Below are 13370 nucleotides of genomic sequence, written 5' to 3'. Positions count from 1 at the left end.
TAAACTGCTTCTGGTGCAACGGGAGACACCGTGACAAGTGCCAGAGTGCACGGAAATGCCATTTACCTTTCCACCACAGCAGTACCTATTTATCTACTCGCACTGAGGTGCTTTTGAACTGCTAGGTTAGCAGGAGCTGGGACAGAGCAATGGGAACTCACCCCTTCACACAGATTCTAACTGGCCAAGGGGCTCAGTGGTTTAGGTCACAGTTCCATCTGTGATGTTTTAATACCTATATCAGTAGTCTGTCTGTCTTTCTGTGGGAAATCCAGACGTATGGCAGTCCATGTTGACAGTGCAGATTTTCCTGATTTCCCCCCTTAAAATAACAACAAATTTTTTTTGGGGGGGGGGGAAGCTCAGCAACTTTTCTTTCCAGACTCTCGCTGTTTGAAATATGGAAACCTTAACCTACCCATCAATTTATATGAATGAGTTGGTGGTTTAGAAAGACTCAGTGCTTTTTTTCCCTAGGGGTATACAGGGGTACGCATACCCCTAAACATTTTGTGAATCTAAGTTTGGCCTTGTTGTGGGGCAGTATTTCAATATGAGTAGGAAAATGAGAGTACCCCGGAACAATTTTTTAGGGGGGGGGAGTAGATTGAGTACGGACTAAAACAAAGGACAGTGGCCAACCCTCCCCTCTGGGGGCAGGAAGCTGTGAACTCTTTGTCCTCTGGAATGTATGCTTCAGGGGGGAAAGAGGAGAAACAGGACAGGTGTCAGGGCACTCAGGTTACCACTTCAACCCCTCCCTAAACCCCTCCTTTTTGTGATGTATCAATGATGTAGTCTTAGGGGTGTAGCATGGGGATTAGGAGCTAATAAAAGTTGGGGTCTTCTTTTGTTCAGGGCTTCCATCTTGTTTTGTCTTACTGTGAGTGGGAGTCCTGTCGCGACAGTTTCAAAAAAGACCAAGCCTACTGGCTGCTATTTTGCTCCAATATTCCTGGTTGATGTCCTTGCTTTTTGTTCAAGGGAGCCCTCGGATTTCTCCGTTAACAGTTTGCAAACCTTGGGGGTCCCCATTGAGCATGCTCCTTCCTCCCCCCCTTCTGTTTCTCAATAGCTGCACTCTGGCCACAGAGCCATCAATCAAATCTCAGCTGTGAGGAGTTTGAGAACACTTTCCTAAAGTCCTGAAATCCAGCCCAGCCTTTTTGACTCTCCCTCAATTGATGGGACTGGAGTTTCCCAAGTGCGGAGGGCTGGGCAGGGGCTGGGCAGGGGGCAAGAATGTATCTCAGACTGCTGCGCACAGACTTTGGTGATTATTATTAATAATAAAAACACCCAACAGAAAAACAAACTGCCGAGAGACTTACGAGACATACTGTTCTGGGGAAAAGTATGCCGTGGCCCAAAGCTATCAGACAACTGATAAATGGCATATGGACATGGCTTTATAACATAACGAAATGAAGAAAAAAATTCAATACATTTTCCCTTCAGTTTAGACTGACACCTTATTTATCAAGTAACAAATCTGAATAATTTGAGGTTGTGTGCCACCCGATATTGTATTTCTTTTCTTGTTGCTGTTGGTTTTTTTGTCTGCCTGCAGATTTCTGTGCATTTAATTTCAGGCACAACTAAGCGAAGACCCAAGCTGCAAGTAAGCAAACTCTTTAGCATAGGCATTTTTCAAGGCTGACGCTTGCCCAGATGATGGCCGACATGGAGATGAATGCATAATGTTTCTGTTCGTTCCGCAGAGCTACTGAGCTTGGCAATAGGCTGAAAATAAGGCCAAGCGAAAATCATTATATGCAGCTATGGTAGGAGCATTAGCCTTTTACACTTGCAAACCTAATTAACAATTACCAAAAGAGCCAGTGTGGTGTATCTATGGCTGGATGTTGCTATTCATAGAATCATAGAATTGTAGAGTTGGGAGGAACCACAAGGCTCATCCTGCAATATAAGAATCTTCCACCCAATGTGGGGTTTGAACCCACAGCCTGAGATTAAGAGTCTCATGCTCTACCCACTGAGCTATCCAGCCTGGATGGTGCCCAACCTGGAGCCTAGAGCTCTGTTCACCCTTCACACCCCACCATGTAAAGACTCCACAGAAAGCCACTCAAGGCTTTGCAACAGCTAGGCAACCTTCTCATTCTGCCCTCCGCAAGCGCTCTGGCGCCTGGTGTTGGTGCATGTGCCTGGTTTGGGAACCATGGGAACACACTCTGCAGGTGGTCAACAGGTCTGCTCCAAGTTGGGCAAAGGCTACAGCTCATAACCCCCCTTAACTAAACGGCCTCAGCCCAGTATACCTGAAGGAGCGTCTCCACCTCCAGTGTTCAGCCAGGACACTGAGGTCCAGCACTGAGGGCCTTCTGGTGGTTCCCTCACTGCGAGAAGTGAGGTTACAGGAAACCAGGCAGAGGGCCTTCTCGATAGTGGCACCTGCCCTGTGGAACACCCTCCCACCAGATGTCAAAGAGAACAACAACTACCAGACTTTTAGAAGACATCTGAAGGCAGCCCTGTTTAGGGAAGTTTTTAATGTATGGTGTTTTATCATGGTTTTAATACAGTGGTACCTCAGGTTAAGTACTTAATTCGTTCCGGAGGTCCATTCTTAACCTGAAACTGTTCTTAACCTGAAGCACCACTTTAGCTAATGGGGCCTCCCGCTGCCGCCGCACCACCGGAGCACGATTTCTTCATCCTGAAGCAAAGTTCTTAACCTGAGGTACTATTTCTGGGTTAGCAGAGTCTGTAACCTGAAGCTTAAGTAACCTGAAGCGTATGTAACCCGAGGTACAACTGTATTCTGTTGGGAGCTGCCCAGAGTGGCTGGGGAAACCCAGCCAGATGGGCGGGGTATAAGTAATAAAATTACTACTACCACTACTACTACTACTGAGAGTAAGCCCCAAATAATTCAGTAGGACTAACTTCTGAGCAGACGTGTTTAGGATTACACTGTTAGTTGGATACAATCCTAAATCTTTCTGGCTTCAACCCCATTCAGGTCTCCTATCACGTATATGCATGGAATATACATCCTGGCATCAAACTATCCTTTTTATATGTTTTTTAAAAAACAATAACCAAACAAACTTGCCGCTTCTCTTTTTGTTGTTGTTTGCTCAGATAAGCGGTATTAGATTACCGCTTGTCTTTAATCTGTCACGCAGTGGGTGGGAACTATAAATAGCGCAGGCAAGAATGGGCCTGTTGTCTTGGCTATACATATGATTAGTGAACATCAAGCTAAATTCATTACCATAGGCTTAATTTAATTTGAACCGTCTAAATGTTCTGAGTGTGTGTGTGTGTGTGTGTGTATCACATTTATGAACAAATTGGGCTGACATATGTATCTAAAAAATGGATGAGAGAGAACTCGTAGGACCACACCAAGAGAGTAAAAATCAGAATGCTAATCCATGCTGAGAGACAAAACCACACACACACACACATCCCACACAAAACTATAGGAAACCAGGGAAATTCTTCATATTGCTCATTGTTTGAGGCAGCTGTACAAAACATTAACTGATATCTGTTTGATGTTCCTTTCTGCAAAAAGAAGAAAATATCTACTTTTTAATAAAGGAAATCAGAACAAATCCGCCTTGTCGCCCTTCCCCCCTTGCCCTCTCCCCAAAACATTTTCCCTTATGAAGGAGGTTGGGAGACAGGACTGCCCAGTATGTGAGACAGGGTGGCGCTGTTCATGTTTTGGTCTTGCTCATGAGTCTGTTCCTGAACAGGGCTGGGGAATATCACAGTGGAGAAAACAAGTCCTATATAAGCCCATATGAAACCGCCCTAGGGTACAATCAAATGAAAAGATTGATGGGATTGAGATACAGTGAAATCACGGAAGAGCAAAACGACGTTTCAGTTTAACAAAATCTCCCTTATTGGAAATCTTTCCTGCTGGCCCTTTGCGAACAACTGATACTTGATTATCTTCTGAGGTGGGCAGGGTTTTGTCCAGAACCCACGCAACCACCAAAGCTGCTTAAACGGAAAGTGGGTAATAGGAGGTGTAAAATCTGCCAAGATTTTATATATATATCTGGCAAAATTCCCAGATTGGCAGGAGTCACTTGAGTGGCTTTTTTTTTCCTTTTTGACATTTTCCCTTCCATTTTAAAGTTAACACTGATTCACAGTGAAATTCTGAAGTTATGGAAATCTTTAAGCAGTCCTAAGAAGCTGGAGGTGTCGGTGTAAACTCTTCCCCCATCCCTGTTAGTTAACCGGCTCATATAGTAGCATCTACATTTCTGTCCTACATGATGCCCTGTCTACTGCTGGTTGGGAACAATGCAGGGTGAAGGAAGAGGGGAGGTGTGGGGTGCCATCTGATAAGTTAATGCCCGGTTGCTGCCTTACTATTACTGGTGCTGCTGCTACAATAGGGACTGTGATGGCCTGGGATTCCGATTCAGAGGCTGAACCAGAGGAATCCCAGCCTGCACAGGAGTCCCCGCCTCCAGGGCCGGCTGAACTGGGGTAGGGCCTTGATTCTGAAGCGCCTGCACCTGTGTCAGATCCTCAGGAGCAGACACCAGGTGATTCCACTCTGGCTCCAGAGGTGGTTGAGGACTCAGTGCCTGCAGGTGAGTCTCCCCCTGGGCCCAGTAAGCCTTTAGCCTCTCCTGAACTGCAGAGACTCAGGGCAGAGAGGCGAAGGGAACTGGTTTCTCCCAGGAGGAGTGCTCGCCTTAAGGCCAAGAAAGGCGGGTCTCCTAGGGGCCGGGGCCGGCCAGTCGGCCCGGTCCCAGGTTGTGGGAGCAACGTCGTTGTTGAGTACCTGTTCCTGCCCGGACCCAGACCTGACTCTCCAGTGCTCCTGTCCCCGCCCGGCTTCCTGTTTCGGACCTCGCCCCGCTCCTTGTGGACTGATTCCAGGCTAGTGACCCAGGACCGGACTTTGACTACGCCTACGGTAACCTTCCCCCCGGGATCAGCACAGCGACGGGGAAACGGTCAGTTTTGCTTCTCCCAGGTTCTCATCCTTCCAGTCTTCGGTTCAGTTCTCTACATTTCCACATCATTTTCCCGAATTTATATTTAAAAAGAAGAAGAAGGGAAAAAAAGTCCTTGTGAAAATCCATCAGCATTTGGGTCCAAATTCCAATATGCACATTTTTGCAAAGCAACTTCCCTTAATATGTTAGGAGTTCAGCCTACACTCGAGTAGGACCATGGCAGAGACACATGCCCAAATGGCATGTTCTCTTCCTCCTGGTTGATTGTCCGGGAGCTTCAAAAGCTTTCTTCTGCCCGAACATCACAGCGACTGATTCCAACTGACACTGGCACACTTAGGGATCCACTGAGTTTGCGCATCTCGCGTGACAGACCTCAGCAAATCCGCATTTTGGCTAATCTACTTTATTTACATATAAACACACACTGAGCACTGCAACATGGCTCCCTCTCTCTCTAGCATCAGACAGCAAAGAGAAAAAGAACAAGAGGACAATAGTCCCACTTCAGGAAACACAGTAACACAAACATCCTGTCTCTGTCACATCCCACTCTGTGGAGTCAAAACATACACCGTCATGTGATAGACAAAAATCCCATGACTGCAATCATAGATCAGGAATTCTAACAATACACAGTAACGCATTTCCATATGTTATTTTCACTCCTAGAATCGTAGTGCTGAAGGGACCTGGAGGGTCATCTAATCCAACCCCCTGCAATGCAGGAATCTCAACACGTGGTTCCCCATCCAATCAAAAACCTTAGAAGACCCTGCTTAGCTTCTTAAATGTGCTAGCAGTTTTACTGCTACGCCACTAGAGCTGGACATAATCTGAAAACAGAATCGCCGAAGAGTGCCACCTAGTCACTGTGATCAATGTCTAGTGTTCATTTCACCTTTTGTAATTGATAACAGGACACCACCAGGATAAAATAAACGACTGGCTTGATCTTTTCAGGGGCTCTGCTGCCCATGCCTACTATTGCTTGCCCCCTCTTCCTACACACGCTCATAGGAAGGCTTATGCAATGGCAGCAGTCTAAATGCATCTCCAAGGTCTAAGCCTTCATTAAGAACAAAAAGATAATGAAGGAATTAAAAAAAGTATCAAATAGCCAGGATCCAAAGTTGCTATGGAAATTGGTGATTCGGCTTTTCAATTTTCAATTCTCAAGCAAGGGGGAAAGTGTGCAAAGATAATATCAATACATCCCCCACACCACAAGACCAAAGATGATAACCTATGAGGCTTATTTAAAATAGACATCCATCTTTGGTTGAGCTTTGATGCATTTTTCAGTTGCATTCTTCCTTCCTGGGGAATCTTTTAGGAGCTGCATTCCATTGGTACATGAGGCCAAACATTCATTTGTATTCATAATTTGCCCTAGCATGTGCATTTTGGTATGTATTATTTGGCTGCAAAACTGTGCTGCAAAATTCAGAGAAGAGCAAATTTCGAAGAACGGCTGTGTTTCATTCTGCATATTGTTTCAGAAAGTGCAAAATAGGGAAATTTGAGAGCCAATGTGGTATAGTGGTTAAGAGCGGTAGTCTTGTAATCTGGGGAACCGGGTTCGTGTCTCCGCTCCTCCACATGCAGCTGCTGGGTGACCTTGGACCAGTCACACTTCTTTGAAGTCTCTCAGCCTCACTCACCTCACAGAGTGTTTGTTGTGGGGGAGGAAGGGAAAGGAGAATGTTAGCCGCTTTGAGACTCCTGAAGGGGAGTGAGAGGCGGGATATCAAATCCAAACTCTTAAATTTGCCTTAAAATGCAAATGGGATTGAATGGGTGGTGTTCAATGCTAGTCCTACTCAAAGTAGACCAACAGAAGTTAATGGGCATGACTAACTGGGCATTACTAGCAGGAACCACTACTGCATATTTCTTACTCTCATAGGAACCACATTGATATTTTTATTTTGCAAAAATGAAAGAAGTCTCTTAAGAGAACTGGAATAACTGCATGTTTACAATGCAAAATAAAATGAGCAAATAAATGAATAAGGGTAGAGGAAGCATCTGGAAAACTATATAAAAAAATTATTTAATCTGAAAATTTGCTTGTTGTGAATGATAAACAAGTTGTACCTTAGCCATTTTGAAAAGGAGCCTTTTCAACTCAGCAGTAACATAACATTACATCCAGATTCCTCTAAGCCAAGAATTTCAATGAAGATCAATTAAGTCTCTCTCTAATTTAGTGGCCTTCTGCCAGGCTTTGGGCACGAAGAAGCTGGCAAAGAAAATGATATTCAATTGACTTTTGAGGATTAGATGTCAGCCAGTGCATATTAATCAGCTAATAGCATGCACCCAACAGGTACCATGGGATCTCATTAATAGTGGTACGTGATTAATGCAATGATGAAGGGAGTGACCCAAAAATTACAGTTGATGTGGGTCTGTGCGGACAAACAGTTCACAGGCAACCACACATATCTGTCACTTTTTTGGCTCCTCTATGCCATTTTTCTAATATCATTTTGAGACAGCAAAGTGAGAAAGGGAGGGAGACAGAGAAGTGCAGGATTATTAATCATAGAGAAACATTCTGTTACTCTGCAATAGATGGCTATCAAAATAAACAACACAATAGTTGAATTGGAAGGGACCCTGAGGGTCATCTAGTCCAGCCCTCTGCAATGCAGGAATCTCAATTAAAGCATCCATGACAGATGACCATCCAACCTCTGCTTAAAAACCTCCAAGCAAGGAGAGTCCACCGCCTCCCGAGGGAGTCCATTCCACTGTTGAACAGTTGTCGGAAAGTTCTTCCTGGTGTTTAGCTTTTCCATGGACCGCCTGAATAGAGCTTCAGACCACCAGTGGTCTACAGACCACAGATGGAAAACTTCTCTGGTAGCTGTTAATGCCCCCTGCAGAACCATCTTTTAGCCACTGGCTAAACAAAAGCCTCGAGAAAAGGTCATTTCCTTACTCTGCAAGGCCATAAAATAGCATTTTTGTTGCTGCGTGTTACACTGAAACCATTAATTTGGCCCCAAGTGTAGACAGGTTTGGCCACTACCAACCAGGGGACAATGTTCCTTCCATTCTCCTAAAGTCAAAACCAGCTCATTGGCCAAACTTCTGAAATATCAAGTTGATCCCCACGCACCTTTATAACTGCTTATATGCTGGAAACAGCAGGCCGAACGTCAGCCTTTTGTCCCTGTAGCCTGATATTCTGTTACTTTTTAAATATATTTTTAATGTGCTTGCTTCTTTTTATTTTATTTTCCATATGTTAAATGTTGAGGTGGCCGGATGTGTAGGAACTCGTTTTAAAATCTCAGCGCATCCGGAATATGACTCGTGCACTCCTATATGTAATCGCCCATGTGGAAGTTCATTTAGCAAACATTTCCAAGGTGGTTAAGTGCTTGTTAAATAAATCTTTATACGACTGCTCAGATTGCTGTAGGCTTGCAAAGGATCCCACTGCTCTCAGAGCCATCTGTTAGAACCTGGGCCGCACTGACTCATGATGAGAAACATGAGGAACAGCTCATTCGCAAGCATACTAATTCAAATTGGCTGGAGTTGTCCGTAAGCCAGTGAAAGAATCAGATTCAGAGATGACATCAACTGCAGCAGGAAGTCTACTGACCCCAGATCTGTGGCTGGTGTGTAATTCAGTAACTCTGCTTAAAACTAAGGCTGTGGACACAAGTTTTATTCTATAATCAATGGAGTCTGAGTACTTTTTTTCCCTATGTAGTCCACACACAGAGAGGCTAGATCTATTGCATGTTTTTTTTGGCTGCTTGAGAAAGTGGTTTCATCTGGAAATAAAAGCTTGTAGATTGATTCTGTGTTACCCTGCAGTGTGACCATCTGAAAACAGATGTAGGTAGTCTCAGCAATGGAGGAGAGGTATCTGCATACCTGCCTAATGACATTAGGGGATGGGCACATAAGGTAAAGGGACCCCTGACCATTAGGTCTAGTCGTGGCCGACTCTGGGGTTGCGGCGCTCATCTCACTTTATTGGCCGAGGGAGCCGGCGTACAGCTTCCGGGTCATGTGGCCAGCATGACTAAGCCGCTTCTGGCGAACCAGAGCAGCGCATGGAAACGCCGTTTACCTTCCCGCCGGAGCGGTACCTATTTATCTGCTTGCACTTTGATGTGCTTTTGAACTGCTAGGTTGGCAGGAGCAGGGACCAAGCAACGGGAGCTCACCCTTTTGCGGGCATTTGAACCACCGACCTTCTGATCGGCAAGTCCTAGGCTCTGTGATTTAACCCACAGCGCCACCATACTGAGATCATAATTACCACTTCCTTCTTCCTTCACCTGGGCATGTGTAGAGAAGAAAAGTAATGGATAACGTAATCAAGAGCAGGGTTTTTAAGTGTGCATCAAATAACTATACCCACCTTGTGGGTCACAGAATCTATTCATCATCATTATCATCATCATCTGTGATCCACTCAAATACTGTAATCTATTGTTTTACTTAGGGTTGCCAGATTCCTCAAATTGAAAATCAAGATAAAATGGTTGAGCTTTTCCTGGTTTTCCCAGACATTTTGCCGATTCAGTGAAAACCCTGCCCTACCCCCCGATGCCATTTTGCTGCCCAATTCCTGGATGTGTCTGGGGAAACCCAGGCATATGGCAGCCCTAACTGACACACACAGCTAGATCAGTCTGAAATTCATTGGCCATTCAGAAGATTTAAGGAAGATCGTCTTAACAATCGACTCCCATGGAAACACATCGTTTACCTAACAAAAGGTGGAGCAAGCTTGTTATAATAATAATAATAATTTATTATTTATAGCCCGCCCATCTGGCTGGGTATCCCTAGCCACTCTGCTCCGGAGGGTAGGACTCAAACCAATGGCTTCGAGTTACAAGAAAAGAGATTCTGAGTAAACACCAGGAAGAACTTTCTGACAGCAAGAGCTGTTCAACAGTGGAACGGTCAGTGACGTGCAGTGAATTTTTTCGTAGGAGAACAGTTAGGGCCAGAGGTGCCAGCTTGCAAGGGTGATTGGGAGCGGCAGTGATGTTGTTCCTGCGAGCATCATGCCTCCCTCCTTCTGCTGGGCAGAAGCTTCCCGGAAGGATGTGCCAGGGGAACATTTAGGGGGCTACCCTAGTCCCCCTAGTCCACTGACCCCATACCACGGCTAGAGTGAGGTCATAGGCAGCCAAGCAACTGTGTACAAAGTGTCAGCCTATGAAGCAGATCTGATACCCACTTAGACAATTATCCCCTTTCCCTCAAAAAAGGACAAAGAAAGGTATTTGCTTGAAGTGGAATGCTCTTCCCAGGGAAGTTCATCTGGCGCCTTCATTATATACCTTTAGGCACCAGGCAAAAACACTCCTTTTTAATCAGGCCTTTGGTTGATCTGATTACATCCTATGCCCTTATAAAATGTGGGGGGTTTTTTTTGGGGGGGGGGGTTATTGGGTTATTGTTTTCATTTTGATTATGTATTTTGTGGTTTCATATTTTGATTTTATTCTGTGAACCACCCTGAGATCCCTGGGTATAGGGCAATATAATAATAATAATAATAATAATAATAATACGCGTAAGTGTAAATGTAGAAATACTTACAAGAATTGAAATAGAAATATAATCCATTTCACCACAGTGAGACAAGTGGCCAAGTGACCGATGTACCTTCTTGGTCCAGGTGATGGTCCAGGTGATGAGGCACTCCTAGGCCTCTCCTGCTCTCCCTTGCTATAGTTCTTTAGCTTTAAACATGGCAGCTCTTCAGTCAGATGGTGCCTTCCAATAGAGGTCTGGGCCTCCCAAAAGTAGGGCGCCAGGGAGTCCTGTGCTTCTCCATTTCCCCCCTCTCTACCTCTCTGGGAGGTTCAGAGAACAGCCTAGTAGAGCCAACAGGACGCCATTTCAAATATTCAGTATGCCTTCACTTCTGTCCTATGTGTAAATGGCAGACTCTGAACGCAGAAGAAAAGGACAGCAATATCGGAAGACCGAAAGCTCCGGGAACCATAACCTGCGGAGGAAGTAGAAAGTGGGGTCAAGGCAGGCAGAGCAAGATCCAGAAGCCTCCCCTCTGGCTTTTTCTTTCATTCTCTGAGGCTCCAGAAACGTTGAGGAATCTTACAACCCATTTAATTAGTTACCTGGGGAGCTCAGCATCTACGTGTAGGGCAAACTGTGTGGTGCATGTTTAATTATGCCCCTTTCGTTCAACTGGTTCCAAAGAATAAAAGTGTCTGTGTAAGTTCCGTTGGGGGTCGCTGCCCACATTATGCCATGCATAATGTTCTTGTTATATCCTGTGGGTTTTTTAAAAAGAAAGACTACATCTGTTGCATTTTGCAAATCATGGGGTCTTGGCCCTTCCACAGTTCAGGGGCAAGCCCATGAATTACACAGTTTTCTTCTGCTTCTATATAAGAATGTTATGAAGAGCCAAGAACTGCTTCTTCTGGAAGGACAAATGTATGGTGTGGGTGTGACTTGAGTTGGCAGTATAGATATTTAAAATAATAAATAGCATCGATAAAGCTCGGTCTGTCCTTATCCAGCCCCTCATCTGCCTATCTGGTAACCAGTCAGCTCCCCCCACCTTAGTCTCCTTGTTGTCCTTGTAAACCTCAGCAGGGAGGAAGAGGATGGGGACAAAGTAGAATTGGTTGGCTCCACCTGTCATTGGCTCTGGCGCCACCTGCAGTTGGCCTCCTTGCCTACCAGTCCCAACAGGCACCAGCCATCACTGATTCACTGAGGAGATGATAAGTCTCTACCTCAGTGGGTCCTCATTCAGATTGCAGATAGAAGTTAATGTGATTGAATGTGTCTCTATAAAAACGAAGAGAAAACCCATCTTTGAAGATGGCTATCATATCTCCTTCTCAGTCTTCTCTTTTCCAGGCTAAACAAACCCAACTCCCTCAACCGTTCCTCATGAGGCTTGGTTTCCAGACCCTTGATCATCTTGGTTGCCCTCCTCTGCTCATGTTTCACCCTGTCAACATTCTTCTTAAATTTTGGTGCCCAAAACTGGACCCAGAACTTCAGGGGAGCTCTGACCACAGCAAAATAGACTGGTACTATTACTTCCTTAGGGACGTGGGTGGCGCTGTGGGTAAAACCTCAGCGCCTAGGACTTGCCGATCACATGGTCAGTGGTTCGAATCCTCGCGGCGGGGTGAGCTCTCATCGTTCGGTCCCAGCTCCTGCCCACCTAGCAGTTCCAAAGCACAATCAAGTGCAAGTAGATAAATAGGGACCGCTTTCTAGCGGGAAGGTAAACGGCGTTCCGTGTGCTGCTCTGGTGCCGGTTCGCCGGAGCAGCTTCGTCACGCTGGCCATGTGACCCGGAAGTGTCTGCGGACAGCGCTAGCCCTCGGCCTTAGAGTGAGATGAGCGCACAACCCTAGAGTCTGTCAAGACTGGCCCGTACGGGCAGGGGTACCTTTACCTTTTATTACTTCCTTAATCTGGGCACTATACTTCTGTTGATGCAGCCTAGAATAGCATACAGAGCTACGGTTTCCAGAATTCCCTGGAAAGAGGAATAGATTGGGAAACCAGTTCAGAAATAGCTGCTCTTGTAGGAGAATAGGGGTCTCCTAACAGCTCTTGCCACCTTTAATAGCCTACAGCTCCCAGAATTCTTTGGGGGGAGCCATGATTGTTTAAGATGGTATCATAGTGCTTTAAATGTATGACATGAATATGGCCTTCATGAATCATGCTTGACTACTATAACAGTCTTTTTCGTTAATTGGTATGTGTGGGTGTTCAGACACACCTGTTCCAGTCCCTATTCCCATTCCCTCTTCTGAGGTCCCAAGGTGTGCACAAACACACTTTCTTCTCCCCGTGCCAAAACTTTGGCCATTACTTGACTATTTAGCTGTCACGACTTATGGAGAATTTCAGAAAAATATCATTATTATTGTGCCCTTTATGTACGCTGATCTCCTGCTGCCTTTTAAAATTTCAAAATGATGCGGAGAATATGTAGCTCTGAGGAATTTCTGTGCATTTACTTCAGTTTTTTTTTTTTAAAAAAAAGAAATGGAAAAGATTGTATAGCTTTCTTTCTTTTCCTGGTGAGAATTGATTGCTCTGAGAATAGTTAATACCCCTGAGAGGTTTTTTTAAAGCTTTCATTTCAAATTGCTCCTAACGTTGCCTATTAAAAACACTTTTAAAAAACCCACCGAAACCTTCAGGCCTAGAGAACGGAAATCAATGGTATACCACAGATATTTTCAAGAAAAAGAAAGGTAGTTTTCCCACTTCATTTTCCCCTAGAACTGTAGCTTCATGTCAGGCTCTGAGTTCATATCAAACCGGGGGGGGGGTACCAATTGCCTTGTAAACCTCTCCTCCCTCTGACAAAAATTAAGCAAGGCCTATCCTGGATTTTGCCCAGCATTCGTTTGA

At 45.1% G+C, this 13370-nt stretch overlaps 1 long non-coding RNA gene across 1 annotated transcript; it reads right to left on the bottom strand.

The window, feature by feature from the left end:
• Positions 1–3468: 3468 nt before the first annotated feature.
• On the bottom strand, positions 3469–4388 carry LOC309338174. The gene is made up of 2 exons (XR_014154785.1): positions 4363–4388; positions 3469–3537 (listed from the first exon to the last, which is right to left on the bottom strand). It is a non-coding gene; the product is annotated as an uncharacterized lncRNA (long non-coding RNA).
• Positions 4389–13370: the final 8982 nt, after the last annotated feature.

This window comes from Podarcis erhardii (genome assembly GCF_964252035.2).
Source record: "Podarcis erhardii genome assembly, chromosome: 3".
Taxonomy (NCBI): Eukaryota; Metazoa; Chordata; class Lepidosauria; order Squamata; family Lacertidae; genus Podarcis; species Podarcis erhardii.
This window is presented reverse-complemented; position numbering and strand designations above follow the sequence as displayed.